The 27,713-nt window shown below is 38.4% G+C and overlaps 1 protein-coding gene and 1 long non-coding RNA gene across 3 annotated transcripts in view; one reads left to right on the plus strand and one right to left on the minus strand.

Annotated features, from left to right (window-relative positions):
- Positions 1–3,069: 3,069 nt before the first annotated feature.
- Positions 3,070–5,270, minus strand: LOC135577314 (uncharacterized). Its single transcript, XR_010469020.1, has 2 exons — positions 5,133–5,270; positions 3,070–4,361 (listed from the first exon to the last, which is right to left on the minus strand). It is a non-coding gene; the product is annotated as an uncharacterized LOC135577314 (long non-coding RNA).
- A 138-nt stretch (positions 5,271–5,408) lies between these two features.
- Positions 5,409–27,713, plus strand: part of LINGO2 (leucine rich repeat and Ig domain containing 2) — a 531,284-nt gene continuing 508,979 nt past the window's right edge. For both annotated transcript variants that reach the window (XM_065046296.1, XM_065046297.1), the window contains exon 1: positions 5,409–5,667. The gene's annotated coding sequence lies outside the window, so the exon portion shown is untranslated. The remainder of the gene's footprint in view (positions 5,668–27,713) is intronic.

Raw genomic sequence — 27,713 nt, forward strand, 5'->3', positions numbered from 1 at the left:
AAGTCTTTCTACCTCTAACATTCCTGTAATCCTCAAATGAAATGGAAGTACATAATGGCCCACTATGTCCATCCTCTATGATTTAAGCACATGAACAGGGATACATCACAACTTTGTGGAGAGTTTATATTCGCTATGGTTCTGCTTCTGGACAAATTAAAAGAAGGTGGGTAATTAAGCACAGAAGACAATGTATCATTTCTCTGTAGACAGATATAAATGTAAATCTGGTCCTTCTGACTTTGAAAAAAAAAGAAAAATGCTTATCTTCTAGCTTTTGGGAACTGGATTTCACTAGCTTTCCTTCTAGTATTTAAAAGGAACTGCTTCTCTGGAGTTATTTTGTGTAATTTAAAAAATTAAGCTAAAATTTCTGATTTGTAGTTTCTAAAGACAAGATTCATGCTTGCTGAATATTGTTTACTAAAACTGTGATACATCACAGGTGATTAAAACCATAATACAGTGAAACATTCACCTCTGTGATGTAAAAAGCAAAACAGTATTTATTTGGTCCGAACTTATTAGCAGCAAGTAGTGATATATACACATTTATTTTATGAAATCTCCTTCCCTACTGAGTGATGGCTGGGGCAAGGAGGTTGCCTACCACACTGAAAAGTGGTACGGCTAGGAAGAACTCATGGATTCCCACTGGGGAATTCCTGCAGCATGCACAAAAGTTACATGCAACTACAGAACAGTACCATTTTGGTAAACATAATTATTTGAACAGATAAGTGCCTGTGTTGATTGTCACACAGCATGTCTCACAACACTAAATTCTAAATTGTATCTATCTTGTCACAAAAAATGCAGGTTCCATTCATATAGCAATTGTACCTCCTGCACAGGTCCCTTTCTCATTCAGCAAACTAAGCATGTCACCTCTGGCACGGATGGCAAACATGACACCTCCATCAGCTCTGCCAGGCAATGCACCCTGTTCACAGCTAGGAGAGCCACCCAACACCAACATACCCACACTTCAGTTTTGGGGATTTAACCACTGTTGACAGTTTACATGCAGAGAAACTGCAAGTATGGGCTTTAAATAACTGAAGCAGGGTCTCATTTAACCATTGATGAACAATTAACTCAAGAGAATATTTGTTAACCCCATTCAAACTGATTCTCAATTGGCCAAGGGAGGGGGTGCATATTGTAAAAGCAGCTAATACCTAAGAAGGTATTAGATGCTGACTAAAAAGAGTGGCAATTAAAAAGTATGACATGGACAAAATATTTGATTTTCTATTTATTTTTTGAGTTCTCTTTCAAGGTTAGGAATAATTTTATGTAATAAAAGTAATCTTGATTTTTCAAAACACTGTAATTTTCACAAGAAACAGTAAAATATTATATAAGCAGTGTTTTTAAAAATATATTTTCAAAGTGTTTAAAATTTAAAGTTCTGAGCTCTCTTAGCATTAGAAGTACTTTTTGGAAACTTTAAACTATCTTTTGATGTACTTACGTGGGTGCTAAACTATTTTTTTCTTCTTTTTGTTTGTAGATAGAAGCATACTTAATGGTAAGGTCCAAATTATGATTCTCATTCTCTTTCTACCTACATGCCAAATAATAATGCTAAAAATTAGGGCAAAAAACCATGAGAACACAATGGTTAGCCCAACTCTTCAGAGATTCAAAAGGCTAAGAATTTTTATAAATCTGAAAATACCTACTGCAGATACACAAAACAATAGAAAAAGTACTTCCCAAAGTTTGAATTCTTGCTACAGAAACCTCAGTTTGCTAGAATGGTGATTGGAAGAAGTGTTTACAAGATAATTAAACACCACAGAAGTATTTTTGATACATTTAATATTTCTTGCTAAATGATCAGTGATGCGAAGATTATTTAATTGCATTTGTTTTGAAGAGGCACGGTAACTTCTACTTACAATACAGCTGAAGGTAAATGCACAATCATTTTTGTTTCTATAGGAACTACCTTTTCAGATTTAATTGCAAAGAAAGTATAGTTGTCATCTTTTACCTTCCTTTTCTAGAACTTACGGCAAAAAGGAAGTACAATACCCTTTCAAAGGCCCTTTCCAATTAAAGAGCTAATGGACTCTTTTAAAAATGCTTTTAGATTGCGTTATGCATATAATTCCCCAGAGCAAAAAAAAAAAAAAAAAAGAGTCTCATCAGCTTGTTTTTAAATGGAGATCTGACTAAATGGCCAGCAGTATGGAAACATTTGGCTTCTAGTTGTGCATTGTTGTTCCAGCTCTTTTGAAAGCCAAATACAACTGCAAGGAAATGACAAGCTTTATAAACTGCAGTAAGGTTCGTTATCCTACTGCAGAAGCGTCCTTTGCAATTCACAAAATATGTACCATACATTTAACTAGTCATTACAACTGGAATTTGACAGACAATAAGCAGGAGAGTTTTTAAGGTTTTCTGCTGCTTGACAATTTGATGGAGTTCCCTTTGGTGATCCACCCTCCTTGAGTTTCTTCAGTCTCTAAATTAATGCAAAATTCAAGACACATTTAGTTTTCAAATTTTGCTTGTAGCATCTCCTTACTCCAAAAACAACCCCAACAGGTACAGTGATAGCCTTACTATTTTCCTGTTTCTGCTTTTAGTCTGTAGTAATTCAGTCTCTATATAGCAATCTTGCTTTATCTTCCACTTAGAGAACACTCACGAGGTGGCAGTATCCAGGAGAGAATCCCATTTATCTTGTTGTCAGTACACTTCTTGGAGTAGATGGTGTACTTTATCTTGCTGTTTATAAACTTTCAGAAAAATTACACTTAACTGGCAAATTTTAGATACTTCTATATGCAGTACAAAATTTCTACTGGGTATGAAAACATCAGTGTAATTTCCTCAGAACAGTGATCTCTTTGTATTATTAGCCCTTGACAGAAACTACAGCAATGTTTTCTAAAAAATTTATTTCTAACTAACAACAGCTCAACAACTAGATCCCAGTAGCAACTAGCAGTTTTGGGTACACAATTTGAGACCCCTTGCAGGAACTCTGAACTGTGCAGTCAGCACTTTCTAAAAATGCTTTCACTTGAAAAATTAAATCCATACAACAGGTTCACAACATGCACTTTATTTTATGAAAATAGCTTTACCATGTATTTTTTATTGATGTTTCTTTTTCAGACTCTACAGAAACTCTCAGTCAATTTCATTATGGGTTATTCCTTCCTAATGTTTCTCTTCAACTCTAAAATATTCCATATAACGTAGTATAAGCCACAGTTTTCCTGTGTGAACAAGCTGTATGGCACAGTATTTCAGATTAGCAGCACTTCCTTTCATTGATGAGTACATTGCATGTATTACAGCACTGCCAGACACAGAGTCAAGGTCAAAATACTGCTTTTTAGCTTCACAGTTATTTGTGGCTAAAGGTACCTAGCTGCTTTTCTTTGGTATTAGTATCCTTATTGAGATCGCTTATGCCAGAGGTGGGCACAAAGGAAAACAGGAAGCCTTGATAGCACTGAAATGAATACAGAAACCGACTACACAAGTTGAAGGGAAATGTTCTGATGTAATGAGAGGATTTTCTCATGTTTGAAGCATGCCTACCAGGGCTACTGCTTGCGATGCTTCTTGAGATTAAAAAAAGGACAAAACATTGGTGATAAAAGAACAAAGAATTATGTTTCACTCATGTTAGCTTCCTTCATTCTGTTTTCCATTGTCAACAAAACTTGTGCCTGGGTTTTGAGGAACGTCATTATGTGTATTTTCATTTACCTCCTGTCCTATGTTAGGAAAAAGCTATGCAAACTGCACGCATGCACACACGTCAAATTGAAGGGAGAATGCTAAAAAAAAGACCAACTCACAGACATCAATTATTTGTAACTTTCATATCAGTTCTCCTGCTGGTAAGAGAAATCCCTTGGATGTGCCAAATTTTGATCAGTTTTATAATATGCAGGTTTCTGAGAACTGCAGCCTCCAGCCAGGTTTCTATACACAGGGATGCAATTTGCTGCTGGCAAAAGAAAAAAAAAAAAACCAAAAAAAAACAAACAAACCCAAAAGAAAACATCATTCTTGGAATAATCTTAGGAACTAGCATTGCTGCTCCTAGAATTATTCAATACAAAGCTGACACTTCATGTTCTCTATTAAATTACGTGCTAAACACAACTATTTAAAAGTGTGCAAAGGAGAGAAAGTGAGGTACCGAGCTCCCGAAACCACACAGCACTGACTTCTGCAAATGCAGGGAGGAACCCGCGCTGCAAGAGCCCGTCCTGCAAGCACAGGCCGAGCAGGCGGTGAAGAGGCCGGAGACGCCCTCACACCACCGACGCGGCCGACGTCCTCTCCGCGGCACGGTGTCGGGGAGGCCTGGACGGGACCACCTGCGGAAGAGAAGGCCGAGGGCACGGTCATTTCTCCGCAGCCGCCGCATGCGTCCTGTCGGGCGAGCCGCGCCGGGACCCAGACCCCGCCCGCCGGGGCCTCCCCGAGGAGACGGCGACCCCTCGCTCCGCCGTGTCGCCTGGACGCTGCTTTCCTCTCTCCCACCGCCCTCTCCCCGCGGGCGCGCAGCGCTTCCCCGACAGCTGCCGTCGGGTGGGGAGCAGGACGGTCCCAGCTCGGGCTACTGGGCCCCGCCGGTCGCGAACCGGCGTCCTCCCCGCCGCGCCGCCCTGGAAATGGCCGCCCAGCTGCGCGCGCCCCATGTCCCAGGGGAAACACCCCCCCAAACCGCGGCACCCCAACGAGGCAGCGTGGGCCCAGAGCCGCCCCTATCTCCCCGAGCAGCGGCGGGGCGGGAGCACCGGTGGAAGAAGCGGATCGACCGCGCCGCCGCCCACGCGGGGGAGGCGGGGGCGCCGGTAGGAGCCCCGTGCGCGCCCCCTCCTCACGGCGGGGGAGGGCTGACGGCCGGCCGCCTGCCTGCCCACGGCGCGGCGGCGGTCGGGGAGCTGCTCCCGGGGTTTGGGGCGCCTCGCCGCAGCCCACCAGCTACCGGGTTTGGGGGGGCTAGGGCGCCCGGCCCTCTGCGCACCCTCTCTGCCTCCCCGAGGTACCGCCGCCGCCTCGGCGGGACTCGCCGGTGTGCGAGCCGCCGCGCGGAAGGAGCCGCTCCGCCTCTGACAGAGACGCCCCCCCCCGCCCGCCCTCACCTCGAGCTGGCGCTGCCTCCCCGCGCTGCCGGCGCTCCCGCGTCGCCCGCCGCTCGCCCGACACCGCGCCCCGCAGCTGTCCCCCTGGTGCCGGGCCCTGCCGAGGGGCAGGCGGCCAGCCCTCGCCCCCGCCGGCCGGCTGCAGCTGCCGCGCCCCTCGCCCCCACCGCAGGGAAGGGGTATCGGCGACTGTCAGGCGGGAGGAGAGGAGCCGCCGGCGGCCAGAGCAGCGCGCCGCGGCTGGGTCTCCGGTGATGGACTAGGCTTCGCCCTCCACCTCAGCCTGCTCGCGGAGAGGAGGGCGGTGACCGGCCGCCCAGCCCGCCGGGGAGGAGAAGCACCCCCGCCTCCGCCGCGGGGCCGGCACGACCCTGCTCACGCCCGGTTAAATGTCACGGCTCCCCGGCTGCTTTCCGCCGCCGCCCCGCGCGTCGCTCACCTCGGGAGGTGGCTGTGAAGGTGGCGGCAGAAGCAGCCCCGGCTGCGGCGCGCCCCGCCGCCGCTCGCCGTGAGGGAGCGCCCAGGCAGCCGCCAGGTAAGCGACGGGGGTGGTGGCCGCGGCGAGCCCGCCCGTCAGGGTAGACTAACTTTCGGGGGGTGATGGGGGGGGGGGGAAGTGAGAGGAGACCGCAGGGCGGAGGCTGCACCCCCTCTTCCCATCGTGTGTCCCCCGGGAGGGGGGCTGCGGGGCGCAAGGGGCGGTGGGACGGGGCGCAGCGGCCCCCCCGACCGCCGCCTTCCCGGGACGGCCTCGTCCCCGGCTCCCCCGAGGGCTCTCAGGTGAGCGGAGGACGGCGCTGCCCGCCCGCTCGCTGGCGGCGTGGGCGGTCGGGGTGCCCCAGTCGGGGAGTGGGGGGGCGCCATGCCCAGCATCACACCCCTCCTGGGGAAGACCTTCACCCGCCGGGCTAGGAGCCATGTGTCGGGGGGCAGGAGTCCTCCGGGGACTCCAAGCGACGTGGTACAAACACAATAGTCCTTTGTCCAGCGCAGAGATTCTTCCACACCTGTGTCCGCTGCCATGGTGGATGTGCTCGCTGGAGGAGGTGCATCAGTAAATCGGGGCTTGCGGTGTCGGGGGGGTAAAACAGTTTTACCTTCTACAAAGCAAATTCTGAATACCTCTGGTTTAACGGAGCAGCTCGAAGTGCAGGTGCTCCTGAACATACCTGGAAGAAAAACAGTGGCAAGAAAATCACCTGCTGTTATATCATTTCAACAGTCTCTTGAAAATCTGAATTACAGGGATTTGCAAGACCAGTCACATAGTTGTTGGAGTAAACATCAAATGTTCTTGAAGCATTTTTCCCCTGTAGCTCTCCTTACCAAACAGAGAACTGCAGTGCTTTCTCATTATATGCTGCTTCTTGAAAAAGCTGTTCTTTCAGAAGACCTTCTCATTTAAAAAGGAAAGCGTCTGAGCGTTTCAAAAATAAATCATGTTTGAACTTGCATTGCTTGCCAAGTGCTGGGTGGTGGGGGGAAGTAGCACACAGTTTTTTTGTGTCTTTGTCATGAAAATGAGCCATGAAGTCTTTATTTCAGTAAAAACTACAGCACTAAGGGACTGGAAATGAAAATTAGTTCATGTAATGCTCAGGGAGGTAAGCCATGACCTGTAAATCGTGCACCCAGTAGTTCTGAATCCTTACCCCACTTCCTCCAGTGACGCATCTGAGACTGAGGAGTCTGCAATGTAAAGTGTGCCTAAGAAGATTTCACTTGAAACTGCTGTATAGACCCTAAAAGAATTTTACAGCATTTTATTCATCGTTTGGGAACAATAACAGCTGCGTCCACATGAAAGAAAAAAAAATCTGATAGAAGGTGGAAGACAAGCATATACTTTCCTTGGCGTCTACTTTCCTGTGGAAACCACACAATTAAAAGATGTGGTCAGTCTCTCTGTTGTATGCAATCAAAGCACCAGTAGTTCCATTAGGGGCTACACCCTTTCTGGGAAGTGCTTCCCTGTGAAGGTGAAGCTGTGGTGTGTTCTGCTTTGCTGCATGATGGACCACACAGGAGGGTATACTCATGTTAGTGCACCCTCCCACTCCTACTATGCATGTGTAAATATCCCAGTTAAAATTTGGGTTGGGAATTTTCCTTCAGGTAGGCACTTAAAATGATTGACCCCTCAACCACTGTGCCACCTTCTTATTTTTTATACTTCAAATGTAGTGATTTTGACAGAAGCTAATCTGTGCTCAACAGAACATCGATATTGTTCCTTTTAGGTAAACAGAAGATCCCCCCGAACTGTTTTTACTGCTCTGAATTCTCTCTTGAGAAAGAAGGAATAACACCTATATAGACTGAACAAAGTAAGGTGTGAACGACTTGGTTTGGCAGTATAACAGATATCGGGGATCTTTTGTTATTGTTCTAGAATCCAGGCATTCTGTGAAAGGGCTCTAGGTGGAAATGTTATCCTGTGTAGTAGCAGCAAGAAGTGAAGGAATACAAAGTATTAGAGAAGCTTGTTAGTTTAGACAGCTGTCCACAAGTGCTGTGATTAGTACCATGTTGGTGTGCCACTGCGAACTAATGCGGTGGATTTGGGTATCCTGCAGTTAAGAAAAAAGACTAAAATAACCTGCCTTTTGTAGTTCTGAAGCCGTATCATTTTCCTCCAACACAGAAAGGTAAGGAGGTCTGGAGATCTCAATATTAGTGATGCTGTGCTGAGTTTAAAAACGTAAGTCTATGTTAGTGCCTTTTTCATACCTTGTATCCAGATCATTCGAATAACATAAATGCAAGGTGGGTGTGGTTATCGGTGAGGATATTGATGAGGATTCTAGGAAGATTCCTTTGGTGTTTGTTATAATTCATGCCAGTATTTTTTTTCTTTTTTAAATTTTTGGTTTGTTTGTGTACATTTTCACTGTCTAAACCTCTGGGAATGAAGTGGGGAAAAATGTTAAGGAGTTCTGAAGGCTTGGTATGCAGTTGTTTGTTGGTTCATTGGCTCATCCTTTGTGAGAAGGTAGATTTCCTTCTAGCTGTTGCTGATAATTAAAAATCCAGATGAGGGACAAGTAGAGGGATAAGTGGATCAGTTTCAGTAAATTTATACAATACTAGGTGTGTGTATCGCTGCATTCCCCTTTTGCTAAGGAGTTTGCTTGGCTACTTGTTCTATAACATGTTATTTTAAATAAATTCTAATTTTCTGTACTTTCTCCTCACTTTTTGTACAGCTGTTCAGGACTTTAGAAAAAATTCTATTTCTGATTAGTCACTGGTTGAAATCCCTATGTTGTTTTAGGGCTGGGTTGTCTAAGCTGTGTCTAATAATGAATCTTTACTAATTATTGCTCATTTTTAAGTAGTACAATGACTAGTTTAACAGATTGTTTTCCAAAATCTTTTCAGCTCATGCGTTTTCAGCCAGGAACTTTTGCTTGATATGAAAGCATAAAAAGAAGCTTTTTCATCTTTTCTGCAATGTGTGTCTTCTCTGTTATTTTAGACAAATACTAAAATAGAAGAGATAACTCAGTAAATAATGAAATTTAAGTATTTGAAATGTATAGACATTGCTCCTCAAGACTTATGTTCATGCAGCATACCAATCGATGGCTTCTGTGCTGAGATATCAATATTATTCCCATGAGATATGCTCAGTAGACCTCATGTTTGAGTTGCTTGCCATCTTATAAGCCTTTTGATTCCTGAGGACAATTCCATCTCTTGATGATGAAAATTTGTAGAGGGAGGAAACAGAAGATAAACTGTCTTCAGTGTTGTATAATGACATTTTGGTGACCCATTTTCTGTTGATAAAATGCAAATCCTGTGATTTTTTTTTTTCTTCTTCCTTTTAGCAACTACCCTGTGAAGCAGTAGTTCATGATATTATTTATAATCATACCGATCAGAGTTGTTATTTGATTAAAGTCTAATCTTTCATTCCCTTTGAAACTTGAAGTAGATATCTGTATCAGCATTTTGTAGGCAAGTCTTGTTATATGTTGATATACTGTTTGAGTTTTTGGCTTGAGGATTATTATGAAAGTCATAGTAGGTCAGCGTGGATACTTAGTGAACATTTTTTTTTATGAGATGGAATTACTGAACAGTTTAACCCATCTTCCAGAGATGCTCCTAATTACATACAAATAGAAATAAGTGTGCATTGAAATGAATATTTTATTTAAAATGGAAATATTTTAAACTGCTTCTTACTGTTGTGTACCACTTTGGCTAGTATTTTTCTTAGTCATTTCACAATAGACAAGAAAGTCCCTTTGGGTTTGAGTTGCAAGAAAATGTCAAATTGTGCCATACATAGTGGATTTTAAATGACATTGTCACAGTAGGGAGATATAGAAAAAAAAATCAGCTTGTGTCTGAAGGAAGTGGGCATGTGAGTTTTCATCTGATGGGCCAATTACATTTCTCAAAAAGAAAGAAAATTGAGAAAACTGATTTTTAATTATACAGATAAAACAACATAACTTATTAGCTGTCAATCTCACAATTAAAGTTGCAGGCCACAAAAATGAAAAGTAAAATATTAGCAAAATTTTGTCATCTTTGGTCATAAAGCTCTCATGTATTTGAATAGACTGAACAAAATTAAATTGAGCAGAAAGATTTGTATTCAATCTGACTTTATTGTGGAGTTTGATTAACTGCAAAATATCTGTCGTTTGGTCAGAATGAAGAAGAATAATTATTCTACAGTCCTATTGCTTTTTGTTAGCTATGATTTATACAACAGCGGCTTGTGATTAATACTTTTTACATTTTTGCATAAAAATCGCTTGTATTCTTAAAGCCATTCTTCAGGTAAAAAAATCACATGTATCCTGTAAAACTATAGATAAGATACTTTAACTCTTTCATGCAATAATAATATATTTTTTTTCCTTTTAAACTACCCTTCCAAAAACTGCATTTGTTCTGATATTCACATTTCATACTTAAGAGCAACCAGTGGTTGACAGCCCAGATTACAGGAACTTAATAGGAACCTCCCTGCAAATTATTTTGAGTATACCTACCTTCAGTGTTGAAAACTCTTAAGAGCCATAGGGTGGCATTGACTGAGGCAAGACAAGGCCACCCTCAAGCTGTACAATCACAGAGCCCCATGTATAGGGAAGAGTGGGGTTTCACTCAAGTCTATTTTCTAATAGTTTTGATGTCACTGAGAGATGTGGGGAATCACACCGTTAGAGAAACCAAATAGTCTGGCCTTAGAGCTGGGCAGCTACTTAGACTGTCATCCTCTATCCTCTTTGCAATTGCTGATTAGTCTTTCCTCCTTTTGTTTCTTTCACTTTATCTTCTTTCTGAGAAAAGAGGATACATTTTCCAGCACATGGTATTTATCTCTGAGTTGCTGTCCTTCATAAACTGCATTTCAGCTTGTGATTTGGTGAAATCCTTATGGAACAGCAGTAGATACTGGCCATGAAGGGCTTTGCAAGAAAGGTTGTTTTGAATAAAAGCTCAGTTTAGCTTTTTCAGGATTTTGTTTCCTTTAAAGCAAAAAGGTTTTTGTTCCTCTATGACAAGCCATCAAGTAGACTCCCACTCACAGTGGACATGGTCCTCAGCACTGATATTTTCCCATGGTTGGCCTGTGCCTAGCAGTGTATTGGCGCCGTACTGTTACTGCAACACAGTGTATTCCTCTTGGCAGTAGGAGGCTGCTAAGGATGTGTCATACTGATTAAACTTTCCAGTCTCAGAGTATTTTCCTACAATTTGAGTTGTCCTGGAACATCCAGCTAAAAGTACCTCGTCATAACATACAAATTTACTTGCAGTTAGGACATAAATTATGATGTTTCATCTTACTGTGAATACTGTTTACACCTTAGTGTCCTTTGTTGAATTTTGTCAGCTTGCCCTGTTTTGGGTCCTGTTGCAACTTGTGCTTTCAGTTTGAATTTAGACACAACTCATGAGTTGTATTAGTGGTTCTTCCAGAATATAGCAAAAAAGTAGAAGTTTTTCAGCTACATCAGTTAGTGAATCCATGGGGTTACATTAATTTGGTACAGTAGTGGATAATAAAGTGTGTTAATTTTTGAGTGGTGTTAGTGGGCTGTGTGTTTAAAACACTTTCTTCAGCAATGACTCTTAGTTTTTGTGGATGTTTGCTATTAACGGTTGTCTGATGGGAAATACCAGCAAAGGTGAGTTAATTCCACTGATTCTAGTTTCAGTTTATTAGCACAGTAGTTCATTCTGTTGATAGACCCATGGAAGTACAAATGTCTGCAAACCCATTATTATGTCAGAAACTAATTTATAGCCTGAGTCATTTGTACTGAAGTCATATGGTACAGCTATAGGAGAAATCATATGCGTACAGTTCAGATCTTTGAAAGAGATAAGAACATTAAGAATTTAACAATTATTTTGGAAAAATAATCTCAGGATTATCGAAGTCTTTAGTTAATTCCCAGTCAAAGGTAGATTCAATGAATACCTGTATCTTACAAATGTGTAGGTATCTAAATGTATTACTGAGAGCTTTCTGTAAATACTTTTCTCTCATTATTTACTGTTTAGTTCTTGGTGCTACCAGGCAGGAGGATTCCAGCAGGATTTGTAGTCAGGCTTGGAGGTTGCAGCTGGGAATTCTGGTTGTGCAGGTGGACTGACTGGATTATAAAGACAGCAGCTATCATCAGGAGAGAGACAGGGAGAGAAAGAAGCTCCTTGGGAAGAAGAAATTATTCTTCTCCATAGGCCCTGGAGGAAAAAAATAGGGAGAGATTTGAAGTTTGCGAGACTTTGCTGCTTGGCCATCTGCAGACCCTTAGCTGAGACATACCACAGCTGACAGCCCCAGTAAAGAGGAGGCAGGCTTTGTAGCTTCTTGTGACAAAATCCCACGTTTCTGAAGAGGAAAGGGTTAGGGAAGGCTGAAATGTGCCTGGGACCAAGAGAGGTAGCTAAGCCTGTTGGCCTCTCAGCAGCAGTGTGGCTGGCTGTTCTCAAAAGTAACCAGTTGCACTTAAGCTTAAATATTGTGATGTGCTATTCTAGGCATGGCAATAATTGCCCTGAAAAGAGAGAGTGTGTCACTATTCCTGTTAAGGGTGTGAGAAAGTGTCACGAGATTCAGAAAACACTCATCCTGAAGGGCAGTGTTTGAGTACAAGTTTGAGACTTGCTTTAGGTGTTCCTCTGAATGCCTCCAGTGCTACATGTAGCTGTCCAGACTAGGGCAGTTATATAGAAAAATATATGACATTTGTAATTTTATTGAATAGAAATGATTACATTCACAAGCAGTAACAGGAATAGAGTTTTGATTCTAAATCCATGCACAATTTAAAGTTAATAATGTATATGGAGAGGAACCAATGCAAAATTAATTGTTTAGATCAGTACACAAGATAGTCTTAAAGAATAAGCAGAATTATATATTAGTGTATGGCTTTATAGTCCTTTTCTTTTTTTTTCTTTTTTTGAATACTGAGCATGACCAGCCGAATGTGGTGAGAAAATACCTTTCTTACCAGCTTTTGACTGTTTCCCCACATGAACTGGCACACCTTACAGTGGAAAAGGAGCACTCAGGCTATAGGCAAACATGTGAAGACAGAAGATGATAATTTATTGGAGTTTGGGTAGTGGAATCCTTCAGAGAGTGAGAGGACCAGTTTAATTTGACATAAAAGTTTCTCTTTATTCCTGGTATAAACAGACCTAGTGCAAACAAGAATTCATTCCAATTGAGAGTTGATTGACTTTGCTAGACTACATTATAAAGTAGGCTAATAGATTCAGGAAATCTTAAAAAACAAGACATCCTTGTTTCTGTTGCCTCCGTAGAAGAGGAGGAGGAAGTAGTTACCTTAGAGTTACTACAAAGGTAGTGATGAGAGGTATCAAGATAAAAAGCAGCGGAACAATTGCAGAAATTAAACTGCAGTAAATCATAAGGGTGCAATGATTGCTTCCCAGATTTCCGAAGGGTATATGTAGCTGAGCATCTGAGTGACTTCTGAATCTGTGATTTATTTTTAAATACTATGTCTGACCTGGAAGATAGCCAACTATTAGGAAGAAAAAGGATGTCAGGAATTAATAATATGTAAGTCGGACCCCAAACAAGTCATTGAGAAAAATGAATTGTCAACATCCTGAACAGCTAGATGAACATGTTAGGAGGATATAAGACTGCTACTCACTTCAAGGAGACAAGTATGCAGATCTACTGGTAGAAACAGCCCTGTCCAATCTCCTCACTGTCAGCATGACTTAAAGTGAATGCACAATTGCAGTTTTACTATCAAACACTTCTCTTACCGATAATGTATCTCCTCAAACTGTACATGTTTTTGTGAACAGCTTGATCAAAGGGACAAAGTTACATGTGTGTTCTTTAAAAAAGAGGAAAAAAAGATTGTAAATAATTTGACATTGGAGTTTTTTACAGAAAACACTTCTGTAAGGATTTTTTATTTTGCTCATACGATATTTTCCAAATGGAAGTTGTGTTGAGTCCTTAGGTCTTTCCTCTTCTTTTAGGCAGTTTTCAAGACAGGAGTCATTTGGGATTTAAGAAAAAAACCCACAGTTATTGTTAAGAAATAGCTGTATTTTCTACTTCAACACTGAAGTAATTAAGTACTGGGCAGTGTTATGCACTGGGGACTGTAGAGTAAGTCATCAAATATCTCCTGTCAAGCAATTACGATGAAAAGACAAGTTAAAATGGTTTGTACAATAAAAGAAAAAAAAAAGTGATAAGGTGGTTGCAAAAATTTTACTTAGATCTATTTCAGTAATTATTTTGTTTTTTCTCTATGTGAAGAGTTTTTGTAGTTTTGAAACCAGACAAAAGTAAAAGAGAAAAAATCCTTGTGATGAGTAGCTAATTAGAATCCTACATATGCATTGCGACTAACATGCTAAAGCTTTGAAATGGAAAAGGTAGAGATATGGTGAGGGTATTTAATAATACATATTCTAGTTTCCATGATTTATCTTTTTCCCATTAGACAAAATAAAAGTCATATGATGAGAAAAAAAAATTGAATTACAAAATATTTTAAAATTAATAATACATTAACCAAACACTATTGAAGTAAGAATTCCAGGAGAGTTGCTCCTCAAAACTGCAGAGGTATATCCGGCTGAACCTTTTTTAATTACAATTGAAGAGCAAAACAAGAAAAAAACAAATAAACAAAAAAACAAATAAAAAAGAGTGCATGCTCTGAATACCATAAAAGTTATCTTTTGTGTTACATCACGTTATGCAATTGCATGTCTGTGTTTGGGCAGGTTTAGCTGTTCCTCTGGGGCTTTAGCTGTTCCGATGAAGCAATTTGTACTACTCTAAAGGAGGAATACCAGACAGTGAGGACCATCAATTTAGTTGTTGACCACCACATGGTACCCTTTGTAGTCTTGCTTAAAAACAGTTGAGAGGTTACTTGGCAGTGTTGGTAGGCAGTAGCCTTTGAGTACGTACATTAGCACCTGTTTATGATGATGTAGTATGCTATACCAATACACAATCTTCATGTTAGTTTAAAAAATAACATAATTTAAAATTTTTACTTCTGTTTAGTATTGCTGGGTTTGATTTAAAAGCAATTTGCTGCAAGTATTTCAGATGTTCTGTTTCATTAGAATGTAGGTCAGCTGCAGTTGAAGATAAAAGATTATGGTTAGATTTGACAGCTACCAGCCACTAACAGTTCATTGCTCATTCAGTTTAGGGTAACAGTACTGAATATTTGGTGTGTCTAAAGATAATTACTTTTTTTTCACTGTTGCATCATAAAACAATGAAGCTATTGCTGTAGTTTGCAGTTAAGAGACACCCTTGTTTATTTGGCAAATGGAGCTTTACTGGAAGTAAGGAGATGTTCCATATAGGAGAATTAATTTTCTTCATCATTGTAGGTGTTCTCTAACAGTATGAGAAATCTGTATCATGTCCATGGCTGCTGGATTTTACACTTAAATGTGTCATCAAGATCACAGTTTTATTTTATTTGCATGCTAGCTAGGTATTAACAGTATAGGGAAGGATGCTAAGGAGGCTGTAATATATCAAGAGCAGACATTCCTGCTTTAATTGTATCCATCTTAACTGTACAGTGTTTCTGTTGGTACTAGTAATATTTAATGGGTTTTCAGGCCACAGGAAAAAACACTGTACCAGAACAGTAGAGAGGATGATGTGCAGATAGATTTCATTATTGTTATCTTCAAATACAGTCACCATGGGTATGTGCTTGGATCAGCATGGGGGTAGAAAAGGAGAGCAGTGAGACACTGAAGTACTTCAAAATAACTAGAAATTCGTAAAGCTTCTTCAAAGACAGTGTCAGATATGCACATCCAACTTGTAACAACTGTATCACGGATATGTCTTCTTCAACAACTGTTGAAGTACATGTTCTGCTCTAATATTTTATTGAATGCAATATGATTATATCTCTGATTTGAAATAGATTGTGAATATCTTTAAAAATTACTTAATGTCTTTGGGCCTGTGATGTAACCAGTACATTCCATTACACATAGGCTATGCAACTGACAAAATGCTATAATTTACTGTTTGTTCAGTCTTTCTGAAGCAAATAGAAAACTGCAGAAAGCAATCCTGCAAAATACACATAGTAGTACGGTTCTTTCTGTTGATCTAAATTAGAACATTTAGTTACATTTTTAACTCACCAGGAGGATTTTGAATACTAAGGCTCACTGAAATTTACAGTAAGGAGATAGATGCACAAGTTCAAGCTCTTTTTGAAACTTCTGCTCTATGATTCTGTATCCATGTTTGCAGAAATGACCTGTTTCTCATCTCATAATTCAAGCTGAATTTGTGCATTTGAATTTGTGCATTTGAATTTGTGCATTTGAATTTGTGCATTTGAAAATGCATGCACAATTTTGCATGCATTTTTGCACAATTTTGAAATCTGAGATCCAAAATACTATTTCAGTGATTTGTAGTTGTTACGTAGATACCCTAGAAGAAAGTATATAAAAATATGTTAACAATGGGTGCTGATTATGAAATATTTGATAAATTTTAAAATGAGCAATATTTCTACTTTTTGCATTCTCTTCTGTGCTTTGATAAGAATTTTTATCCAAGCAATCCAATTTTTAATATTTACAATTAGAGTTCCTAACTACCTACTTGTGGTATTTTACTTAGCACACAACAGGGCCATTTTCTGTAGCTGTCAGGAAAATAATTTAGACCTGTGTGTGAAGTACGCACCTTCCTCTTTCTCTTATAATTTAATTCCGATTAATAATTATCAGTACATCCTTCAAAGGTAACATAGGTATTGCTCACTGATACTTCTTCTGTGTTACTCTTAAGAGTACTGCAGATACTAACTCCTTTCCTAACACTTTGTAGTTAGGAATGATGGTAGGTTCTTCCTGTGAATCTGCTACTTGTAGCATTTTTACTTTGAAATACAGACACTGAGCTCTTTTGAAGTGGTAAGCACATGAACTCTGATATAACTCATTATTCCCCTTACAGCTTGTTGCACAAATGTTTTGCCTCAGAAAGTAAACAGAGTGAAGCTCAGTTATCAATAATATTTTTTCTATTTGCAGCATATACTAATGCAAACTTTTATGTTTGTGGTGGCAATCACTAGATGGCACTGCTCTATGGTCTTTGCAAGTTGTTATATTTTAATTTTCTTAAAAAATTAGTTATTTTCTCTGGTACATGCCGTAGTGAATTGTTACTGGTTTTGTGGTATGATTTCTTTGGAACTTGTGGCAAATGGCAAGAAAATTTGACTAAAATAATTTTTGAGGAAGGTTAAATTCCTAAACATGCTGGTGTTTTGATTAAATGTTTGGCAAGAGGAGAAAAATGCTGCTTCATGATTTCTGTTCTAGGACAGGTAAACACAAAATGTCAGTAAAAAAGCCTCAATAAGAATATTCTTCAATTTCTGTGTTGCTGATATCTTCTCCAGTTGTAAATCGGCATGTAAGTATACCTTGTACTTCTTGGCAGCAGGGTGATTATGTATTCCTAAATTTACTAGCCGTCAATTCTAACTTTTCTGATCTTAAACTGCTCAGTTGTCAGTGCAGTCAATAAACCCTTTAGTTAAGTGCATAATGAACAGGAAGGTATAAGATGACTTAATCCCTTGTGTCACTGGAGCAGTAGCAAGGTGTATGGCTGATGCTTTTTATTCAACAAACTCCTGTGAATAGACTGCTGTAACAACTGGTCTCCCAATTCAAAAGTGTTCTAGGGCATCACTGCAACACTGTTAGAGAGCCTAGCAGACCTAAAACCATCCACAGCCATACCCTGCCAAATTAAGGAAGCAGGAGGTGTGTTTTAAATGTGGTGTCTTTTCAAGGTACTATCACTGAGTTTGTCACTAAGGTTAAATATACTTTGGTAATGCAGTTCAGTAGGACTTCTGTTAAAGGTAGTGTCTTGAAAGTCCTTAGGCATTGGTCTGTTTTACTCCCAGATTTTGTTGTTTTGTTATTATGGCACCTAGCACTCTGGGGCTCCAGGCCTGTCTGGTTCCTCATTGATTTCAAGAACAGTATAAATGAATATACTTGTCTAATGGCTGCATATAAATGGAACTGCTTTTTATCTCCAGGAAAGCTGTCTCAGGAGTGTCTTCAATTCTTCTAGCTGCAAGTGCTGTAGGGCGTTTTTTAACCAGAAGTTGATTGAGATTCTCTCAAGAGTAGGTGTCAATACTGTCATTAATGGCAGCCAATAGGCATGAGCTGTTGTCAAATTTTGAATGATTAAAGAGTTAGATACTCATTCAGTCATTTCTGAGCTTGTCATTTACAGAGCATTCTGCCTTTTGGAATGATAACGGTGGTTGGAGCAGTGCCTGTGATTTTGGGGTTTATTCCAGAAAAAAAAAGGATTTACCAGTCTAGTTTTTGGTGAAAATTAAATTTATATTCTCATGTGTTCATACCATGTAGTATTGGAATTGTGAAATTTTAAATTAAAGCCTTTTTTCCAATGTGGCAGTTTTAAATGCTTATTATAATACAGGATGTAGTGACTATTCTTTTAGCGCTCTAAAGGTTTTTGTTATCAGTTTGTTTTTCTTTCTTGTCGATTAAATGCAACCGCATAAAGACAACAGTATTTATCCTGAGACTTTCAGAAACCATTTTTAGAAGACAAAGCTATAAATTTTTTGAAAGAAAATATTGAAGTTATTGCATGAGTTGCTCTTCAACATGGGCTTTTTTATAACAAAAATGGAAGTGAAATGGTTGTTCTTAAATTACTTTCAAAGATTTCATTATTCATTTACTTAATCTGGTTACTCTTGTGAAATTATCATTTTAAATAATCTTCAGATATTGTTTCGGTGATGATAATTTGCCTTAGAGAAAGCTAGATGAAAATTAATTTTGCAGAAGTTATCTATGAATAATTTTGGAGCTTCATGAAGGGTTGCCAAAGAAATCTGTAAAATACAGTTTATTGCATAATCCATCATTTTTGATGTGCAGATTCTGGAGGCCTGAGTGTGGTGTTGGCATGGTAATACCCTGTTCAAGAGGATGTTAGTTTACATATGCTTTTAATTAGCAGTTTCAGATTAAACTAGAATGCAGGATAAGACAATAGTGATGCTAGCTTCAAAGTAGAAGAATCTAGGTTGGATAGTTATTTGCCCTGGGTATTGAGACTGTTGTTTGTGTCTTCATGCAGCAGCCAAGTCTTTGATAGAGGAATACAGTCCAAGAATACTTACTGACTTTTATCACCTGCTGATTTAGATAACAAGAGCTGTTTTGTTTAAGAAGTTACATTTGTGGACTCTGCATGTGTTGCAGGGAGGAAACCATTTGTTCACCATCTCCTGAGTTAGCAGCCCTGTGACAAGTGCATCTCACCAATGATGGGAATCTGAATCTCATTCTATATTAATTTCTGGATATAATTCACTGAATTGGTGAATATCTTAAGAGAGACTGAATGAACTGTGAGCAAATTATGCAAGAAAATGTCATATAGACTGCACTGTAACAACAAAAAAGTCTTAAAATGAGTCATTTTCTTTTAGTGCTAGAAAAGTGATTTTAGTGACACAGGAAAACATTGTTATGCCTAGGGCTGTTCGGTTTTTACCTGACTCAAGAGTCAAATTAAGACTCCTTCCCTGACTTCCCATGTTTCTTTGCTTTGAGTTATAGCTGTAAAAGTACAGGCATACATTTTATACTCTGCTGTGGCAGGAAAATGAGGCTTCCACATTTCTGCCTTCCTTATAGGAAACGTCTTAACGATAGGGACCCCTCTTTAAGTAGAAAAACTGAAAACAAAACCCTGAAACACAGAAGAATTTTTTGGCAAATGACCTCTTGGTTTGTTGTTTGATGGAGTAGTAATCTGATTACTTCAATAACATATTTTATAACATGTCTTATCTACAAGGTCTTAGAATATTGTGGGGATTTCTGGCATTTCCGAATTTGTATTTCAAAATGACTGAATACTGGCCAATTTGTTTCATAATCAGAATTTTAATTTAAACGTGAAAAATAAAAAATGGCCTTCTAAACATATGCACAGGTATGAAACTCTTCGCTGTGTAAATAACATTACAGTAATTTGAGGCTATCCGTTTGTAAGGGTAGAATATATTTCTATTTAAATTACCAGTTTCCTTGATTAATATAGTATGTATAGAGAGCAGCTTCTTTATAAGTACTTAAACTAAAAATATTTTATAGTTTTGTATGTACAGTGTTATGGCTAGATATCTTTACAAATGTACTTTGGAAATCTTTAAGTTTACCATGGGCTGTTAGTGATTTATAGAATGTAGCATATTCCCAAGCTGTAGAAAACCCTGCAGCTTTGTTACATAAGCTAAACAGAAATACTTTTGATGGTGAACTGTATAAAATGGAAAATAGCTTGGTACAACACTAGAACACTTGGGGATGTCTTAGAGACATCTGATGAGCTCTCCAGTACTGTATACTTAGTACATTGCACAGTAACATAGAATTTCAAACGTGATTAATTTATGCTTATTATATTAAAGAAATTAGTCCATCTAATGAAGCTGTACTTTACATAAGTCTCAGGGGCTTAACTGAATTGTCTCAAATGAGTGGGCTAAATTGTACTGAATAAGCATATTGGTTTTGTGTTTTTTTGTGTTTTTTTTTTTTTTCTGTTGTAGCAGTAATTTAGTGAACTCATTGCTGCAAATGCTTTGTCAAGGCTGGATCTTTGACATTCAGTAAGTCTTGGCACTGAACTTGAGAAGGAGGAGTTATTTACAGTACCCGTTTCTGTAAAGGCCTGTGCTAGAGTATGTACATCTGGCTTTTGTTTCTTTTTCTGAGTATTTTTGAAACAGTAAGAGGAAACTGTACAGTTACTTGCCAGGCTCTAACATGCTCATCTCAAGGACCTGCTAAGCCAGTTAGAATTCAAACCAAGGATGTTTCTTTATAGATATTTTAGGAAAAGGAGGCTCTTTTCCAAAGGAACAGGCATATTTCCACAGATCATCAGTCTGTGGACCTTTTTCTCTGAACTAACATGTGCAAGCCAACCATGGAATAGTGGGTGTGTAAACTAAATGCTTACAAGTTGTGTTACAAGGAAAACAATTAAAGAGGGCTCTAATTTTTTTGTTTGTTTGAAGTTGTTTTAAAAATTAAAATAAGGCCACTTTATCTTAATTAAGAGTTAATAACCTGTCCCTTCTTTAAGCACCACTTTCTGGAATAAGGTACAGCAGAAGATAGAGTTTTGAAAAAGCACATCTGTGCATATTTATACAGAATATTCTCTTATTGTTGTTAAGAAATTCAGCATTTCTTGGAGAAATTCGATTTTCATTTTAGGATCATGAAGAAGATTTTTTTTTTTTTTAATTTACTGCTGTCTTAATAAGTTCTTTACATCTTCTGTCACCAAGGAAGAAAAATAGACGTTCCTTATAATGGAAATTGAAAGTTGTATTGAACAACAGCTATAACAATCAATATCTTTCAGTTATTTGCTTTTAGCAACTAACCTTACAGGGGCATCAGAATGAGAACCAATTTTGCAGATTTTCTAAATATGCACAATAAAAATAATTTGACAAACCACTCCTAGCTGGAAGGTACATGTTGTCTAATGACTGCTCAAGGAGGTCCCTGGAAGGAAGTAGACCAATATGTCGGATTGGTAGATACATAATTAAAGAGAATTGTAATTAAACTGTACTGAAGTTTCCAAGGAATTATTGAGTTCATCCCTTTTTTTTTTTTTTAACTATTTAAAAGAAAGAAGATCTAAGAAGGACTTTGTAAATAATGCTGCCATGTTTTTATTTGACTTCAGTTAAACATGCTTAATTACTATATTGAAATGCTGCTATGATTCAGGTGGACTGGAGTGGATACTCAAGTGGTAAAAACTGTTGTATTAAAAGGATCATATAAACCAGGTCCAGATTTACTCAATTATTTTAATAGCACTCTTACTTTGATTTTACATTAGAATTGGTTCATATTGTTATTGGAAAAGACAAGAAGCATTTAACTTTATAAAAAACTTTGAGTCACTGATGGACCTCTGGACTTTTTGTGGTACCTTTTCCATTTCAGGGTACTGCTTTTTGTTCTAATGTTACCCAAATTGTGTAATGATTACAAGCTTTTCTTAAGTGTGTTTTGATAATGCTATGTCATTGTTTAAGAGGAGTGTAGGTCTTCATACAAGAAGCAACATTAACGCAAAATAAAATCAATAAAATGGATCTTATTGCCAGTAAGCATAGTAAAAGTATGTTTGTTCGGCATCTTATTTCAAAGGATTGTTTTCCAAAATGTTGGTTGAAACGCTTCCCATTTGCAGTTTTCAATACCGTTACTGAACATGAGGATTAAATCTTTCTGTTGCCATAACATGCTGATTTCAAAAGACATGTCACTCCGTTCTGTAGATCTCTTCAAGAGGAGCTGGCTTGAAAACTGTTGTGCCAGTGGAATTATATTTTTTCTTCAGCACAGTTTTTGATTCAATATGAAGCATGCCATCTGGTGAAAGTGACTTATTCACTGTTACTTGTGCCCAAGGGAGAAAAATGCATTACAGGTTAAAAGAAAAAAATAGAGTAGGACTGGATCCTTATTTGCTGGGAAATGGTTTATCTTTGTTTAAATCCTTTCCTTTTAGTGATACTGTTGTGATTTCTGGGATTAGGCTCTTCAGGTTGCCAATCAAAGATTATAAGTGACACCGTGTGTTGATCATTTTGTTCCTAAGATCTGTGCATGACAGATACTAATTGCATAATCAAACAAGGTTCATGTCACACTGATGTACGTGTGAAGGTAGATTTCTCTGTGCGGTGTGTGTTTGTTTGTTTGTTTTCTCCACATGGTATAGCCTGAAATAAAAGTTCCAAATAAAAAAACTTACTCCCAGCAGTCTTTGTCTCCCAGTTATCTTTTTTTGCCCTATTGATCTACAGCCTGTTCTCCCATTAGCTTTGCTGTTCCCTTTGCTTCAGATTTCTGCTGCATGTTTAGGTGAGGTACCAGACACAAAGTCTGAGTGTAGAGGTTTCTAAGTCACAAACCAGGAGTCTGAGTTACATGGGAGGCAGATAAAAACCTGGTCTATAGGTATTCAGATCTGAAAGATTGCCATTAAACATCCAAAGAAGAGACTAAGTAATCCCATCCTCAGAGCGGAGATTGACACCAGGACTTTCAGTGTTGGGTGTTGAAGCTAAGAATAGTGTGTTTCATTGGTACAGTGCTACTGTAATAGAATCATACAATCTTTTAGGTTGGAAAAGACCCTTGAGATCATCAAATCCAACTGTAAAACTAACACTGCCAAGTCCACCCTTAACCATGTCCCTAAGTGCCACGTTTACGTGTCTTTTAAACACCTCCAGGGAAGGTGACTCAACCACTTCCCCAGGCAGCCTGTTCCAATGCCTGACAACCCTTTAAATGAAGAAATTTTTTCTAATACCCAGTCTGAACTTCCCCCAGCACAACTTGAGGTCATTTCTTCCTAGAGAAAAATTTGACCAGCAGTTTAGCTTTATTGAACAAAGGGGCCAAAAATGTTTTTCTTCATTTAAGATGACGCTTTTAAAGTGCTGTTCTTTGTCTAACTTTGATTCTTGAAACATCTGACCTGTCACTCAGTGCAGTACCTGCTTCCTTGTCCTTGTTCCTTCAGTTGTGTAATACGCAGTTGCAGAAATAAGATTTGTTCCAGAGACTGGAAAGAAAACTGATAGTAAGATTTTAACATGTCTCTTAGAAGACTTTTTCCTAAGACATTTGGTACCAGTTGTACAACAGTTCAAGGATTTTACCTAGCTGTCAAATACAACAGATTTTAGATGTTCGGATATGTAGTGAGCATCCATTTCCCTAGGGATACCATGCTACTTCCTGCAACTAAAAGAGAAGTATATTTTTCAAAATGGGTAAAAATAGAGGAACTTGAATACTAACGGATAAATGCACTATGATCACATTCACTTTGGGTGAATTGGCCCAGTGTGAATTATTCATTTACATTCACTTTGCTTCTGAATATTCCTCAGGGCACAGTTTCCTGATCAACCCAAGCCGATTAGGTTGATCCAAATGAAAAAGAAAATAGTTTTTGTTTAAATTGATTTGTTTTGCAGGCAGGCCACGTGTTTGGTCTGATTGACTGTGTGGCTGTGTGGACAATACTATAGGTGCAAAGAAGGTGCCGTCTCATTTGATATTACAAAGATGAGTTGACTAAAACTAAACTGGTACAAATGGTCTTGGAGCCATGGAAGCAGTGGGCAAGGGACTTAGCAAATCTCACTTCTGAATCCTAATGGTGTACATGCTTTTTCTTTGTAAAGCTTCAGTGATATTTTTTTTCTTCTTTCATCTGTTTTTACTGCCCGGAATTCAAACCTTCTGTGCCATACTTCTGTGCTGTGGCACTCAGTATATACAGCAGATCTTGAATGGAGCTGGTAGATATGAAGGTAGTACTATATTTTCAGTATGAAAACAGGTCTGAGCTGTCTCTGTCTTATGTAAACTGTTTATTCTGTGTTAGTGACACTTCTTCACGTTGATATGATGATACCAGCCCATTCTACTGCAGTAGGTGATGTCAGGTGTAGTACATGTCTGTGCATTAAATATATTCAGTACTGTGACTTTGTAAGGTCACTTTCTGAGGAGCATTGTCTGAATAAGTTGGTGTACTTGGAATATAATGGAGAATAGGTCCAATCAATTACTCTGTTATGAATATTTTTAGGTAGTTTTTTGAAAGTGAGATTAGAGTGGATTTTTTTTTTTTCTTCCTTTTCAAGGAGTTTTCACTTAGCTGAGTTGAAAAAAACATACATTAACTTTAAAATATTTAAAATATTATTCACTTTCTAGATCTTCAATAACTGCAGGTCAAATTTGCTAGATCTAGATAATCAGCAATAGTCTAGAATAATTTTAAATCTTTTTTATGGTATGTGTTGGAGCAGTCAACCTTGGAAAGCCTAATAGATTTAATGGACAATGTCAGGGTTGGAAAGATAGAAAAGATGACAGACGAGGGATGTAGGAACAGTCTTTGGAGAAAACAAGCTGAAAGGTATTTCTTAGACTTGTGGCAGATGAGGCAACCAGATGTTAGCAAGACAGTACTAATATTTCGTTGCACAACTAAAGATGAACAAATGATATATAATAATGAAACTACAACCTCAAGACTGTTTACACGGGGAGCAAATGAGAATGACGTGATTATTCTACTTTGTGCAAGGTAGATGTGGCTGAAGGAGAGTTAATGGTTGCTGTACATCATTTGCTGAGAGAGGAGAGAATCTCAGATTCTGGGAAGAGAATAAACTGTAAGTACACTGATAAATGGCTGCAAGAAGACATTGTTTCCAAAGGCAGCGTACAGTTTCACAGGGATTAGGTCACCTTTTATTTCTGAAAGTGGTTGAAGCTTCTGTATTCTAAGTGTTCACAGATTCTGAAATTAAATTGCTTTTGCATAGTACCATACATGTAAGCATGTTGGGTTTCAGCTTAAATGTCTTCCAAAAATTTCAACTAGATTATTTAAATGGAAACCCCAAATCCAAGGTGAATGAACATAACATGAATGCTTTTCCCAGATGACTTGAAAACCAAACCAAACCAAACCCACAGCCAAAACGCAGAGGAGCCTAGCTTAGAAAATAAAGTAGAAAATAATTTTTAACTATTTAAAAAACAGATATGTGAGACTTTCTCTTAAGATTTAAGAATAAATGACCATCTTTGCTAGGGCTACATTTTTGTCTATATACACATCAACAAAGGAAATAATAAAGAGAGGAGATACACTGTGCTGTGATGTCCCCTGAAATAAAGTAACACATCTTTGTTTCAGACTATCTATGAGCAGTATCACTGGAAAATATACAGTAATTTATTGTTTGCAACTAAAGTCACTTAGGTAGTCTTGTAATTAATGTAGGGAATATGAAATTAAAGGTCAGATTCTGAAATGTGATAAGGTGGTTGCAGTAGAAGAGGAAGGCATTGGGTTTTGCTCTTAAGACTTCTAGAAAAAATGCTTCATGTCTTCTTTCTGTAAGAAAAGGACATAAAAACAAACTCAAAGCTTTAAATACTCATTTGCATCTAGACTTGGAAAGAGAGATCTGTTACTACTTCTTGCTAGACATGAGTTTCTTTGTACTGAATGAAAGAATATTCTACAGGAGACATAATGCCCACTTCATTGCTTTTGAATTCAGCTGTATCATCCAATAATGCTGTAAAACTATATGTTCTATGACTTTAAATTTAGAGATTTGCTTTCCTTTCATATAAACCTAAATTTCCTCAACTTGTTATGTTCTACTGGAGTACTAAAAATGAACCAATAGCAGTTGATCCAAAATATTTTTAGTTGTGTTTGGTTTGTCTTTCATCTTCATGTTTTCATTTGTGCCATTATAATATAAAATAATATAAATAGAATTTGAAGGAAGAAGTAATTTGGAAGCAGAATAATTTTGACATTGTCAGAACATATTTTCTTTTTTGTCTTCAAAATGAACCTCCCAACTAAAAGCAACTGGATTTTTTTTTTTTAAGAGTTGCATTCTAACAAATGTATCTTGTGATGGAATATAGTTCTAGCAAAGTACGTTTCTCCAGATTGCTGTGCTTTCTATTTCAAGTCTATCATATTTGATGTCAAGAATGGTAAAAATGTCTAGAGTGTAGGCCAAATTAAAATAAGATTGTTGAAATAGAATGTTGGGGGTATTCATGGAAAAATGATCTAATAGTAAATGGAGAGAAAGAAAAAAATCCATCAGATTCACTATGGAACACAAATGTATTGTCACATGCATCATTGCCCACTGCATGAATGAGACTTTGCTGATCAGTTATTCTGAAAGATTAGTGTTCATGTTCAGTAGGTTGTACTGGAAGATTTTTTTATGGTCTTAGCAATGTGCAATGGAAATAATACCACTCGGGAAAGATGCTTCCTGAGCGTGGAAGTGGAGATGTGCAGATTCTCTTCATGAAAAGATAACTTACTGTTCTTGAAGTTTCTATGAGTAAAACATGGTTCATGATACATAGAAAAAACACACAAATTGAGCAGCAGATAAGGGATATTAAAATGGACATTCTTTTTGCTGTCATATTAAATCCACACTTATGAACATGTTACAAATTATGAGTTGAGTATGTTATTTCAGCTACTGTAATAAGTCCTGAAATTATTTAGAAGGCCAAGAAGTATTTATTCCTGTTGGTGTGGGTATACATTTAACAAGAAATAAGGACTTAACTTACTTATATCAGTTAAGCCAATAGAGTGAAAAGGCAGGGCAAATCAAGGTACAAACTCTGAAAGCATTTAGTTCTCCTTTCTGTTTTGCATTAATTTCTCAAAAGTCTGATTCAAAATTTAATTGAGTTGGATAAACATGAAGATGTTATTCAAGAAAGTTTTGTGTTAGCTACTATACTATTTTATTATTGCCTTAAATTATTAGTGAGATTAACCTTTGGATGTGTGCATGTGCTATGCAGCTGTGATTTCTGCTCATTATGTGTTTTTCTGTGGCATATTCTCTCTTCAATATTGTTTTGTTATTAAAAGTAGTTTTAAGAGAATCTTTAAATTAGCTATTTATTTTTTTTAACGACCTCACTTTGTAGTAGTTGTTTTAACTTGCACAGTTTTCATTTCGTTAGCAGAGAAATAGAATGTTTTGGCTTTTCAAGTAGAAGTAGTTGCCTTAGAGGCAGCAAGAGCACAAAATTCTGAAGTTGGTCATCCTCCTTCTTCTTGGCATTAGTATAAAATCAGGACTGATAGTAGGCCATCAACTCCTTTCTTGCCCTTGCCCACTGTTAGAATTATTCATTTATGTCCAGACAGAGCCTTTGCAGAAACATATTAAACAACTTATTCCTCATCCTGACTTCCGTGAAAGCAATATGGTAGGTGACATTTTGAAGTGTTACATATTCATTGTTTGAAGTAGAGTTGTAGCTTGTTGCTGCAGATGTTAGTGGATACAGTTCCAGGAATTTTCTCAT

The sequence above is a fragment of the Columba livia genome, chromosome Z (genome assembly GCF_036013475.1).
Source record: "Columba livia isolate bColLiv1 breed racing homer chromosome Z, bColLiv1.pat.W.v2, whole genome shotgun sequence".
Lineage (NCBI taxonomy): Eukaryota > Metazoa > Chordata > Aves > Columbiformes > Columbidae > Columba > Columba livia.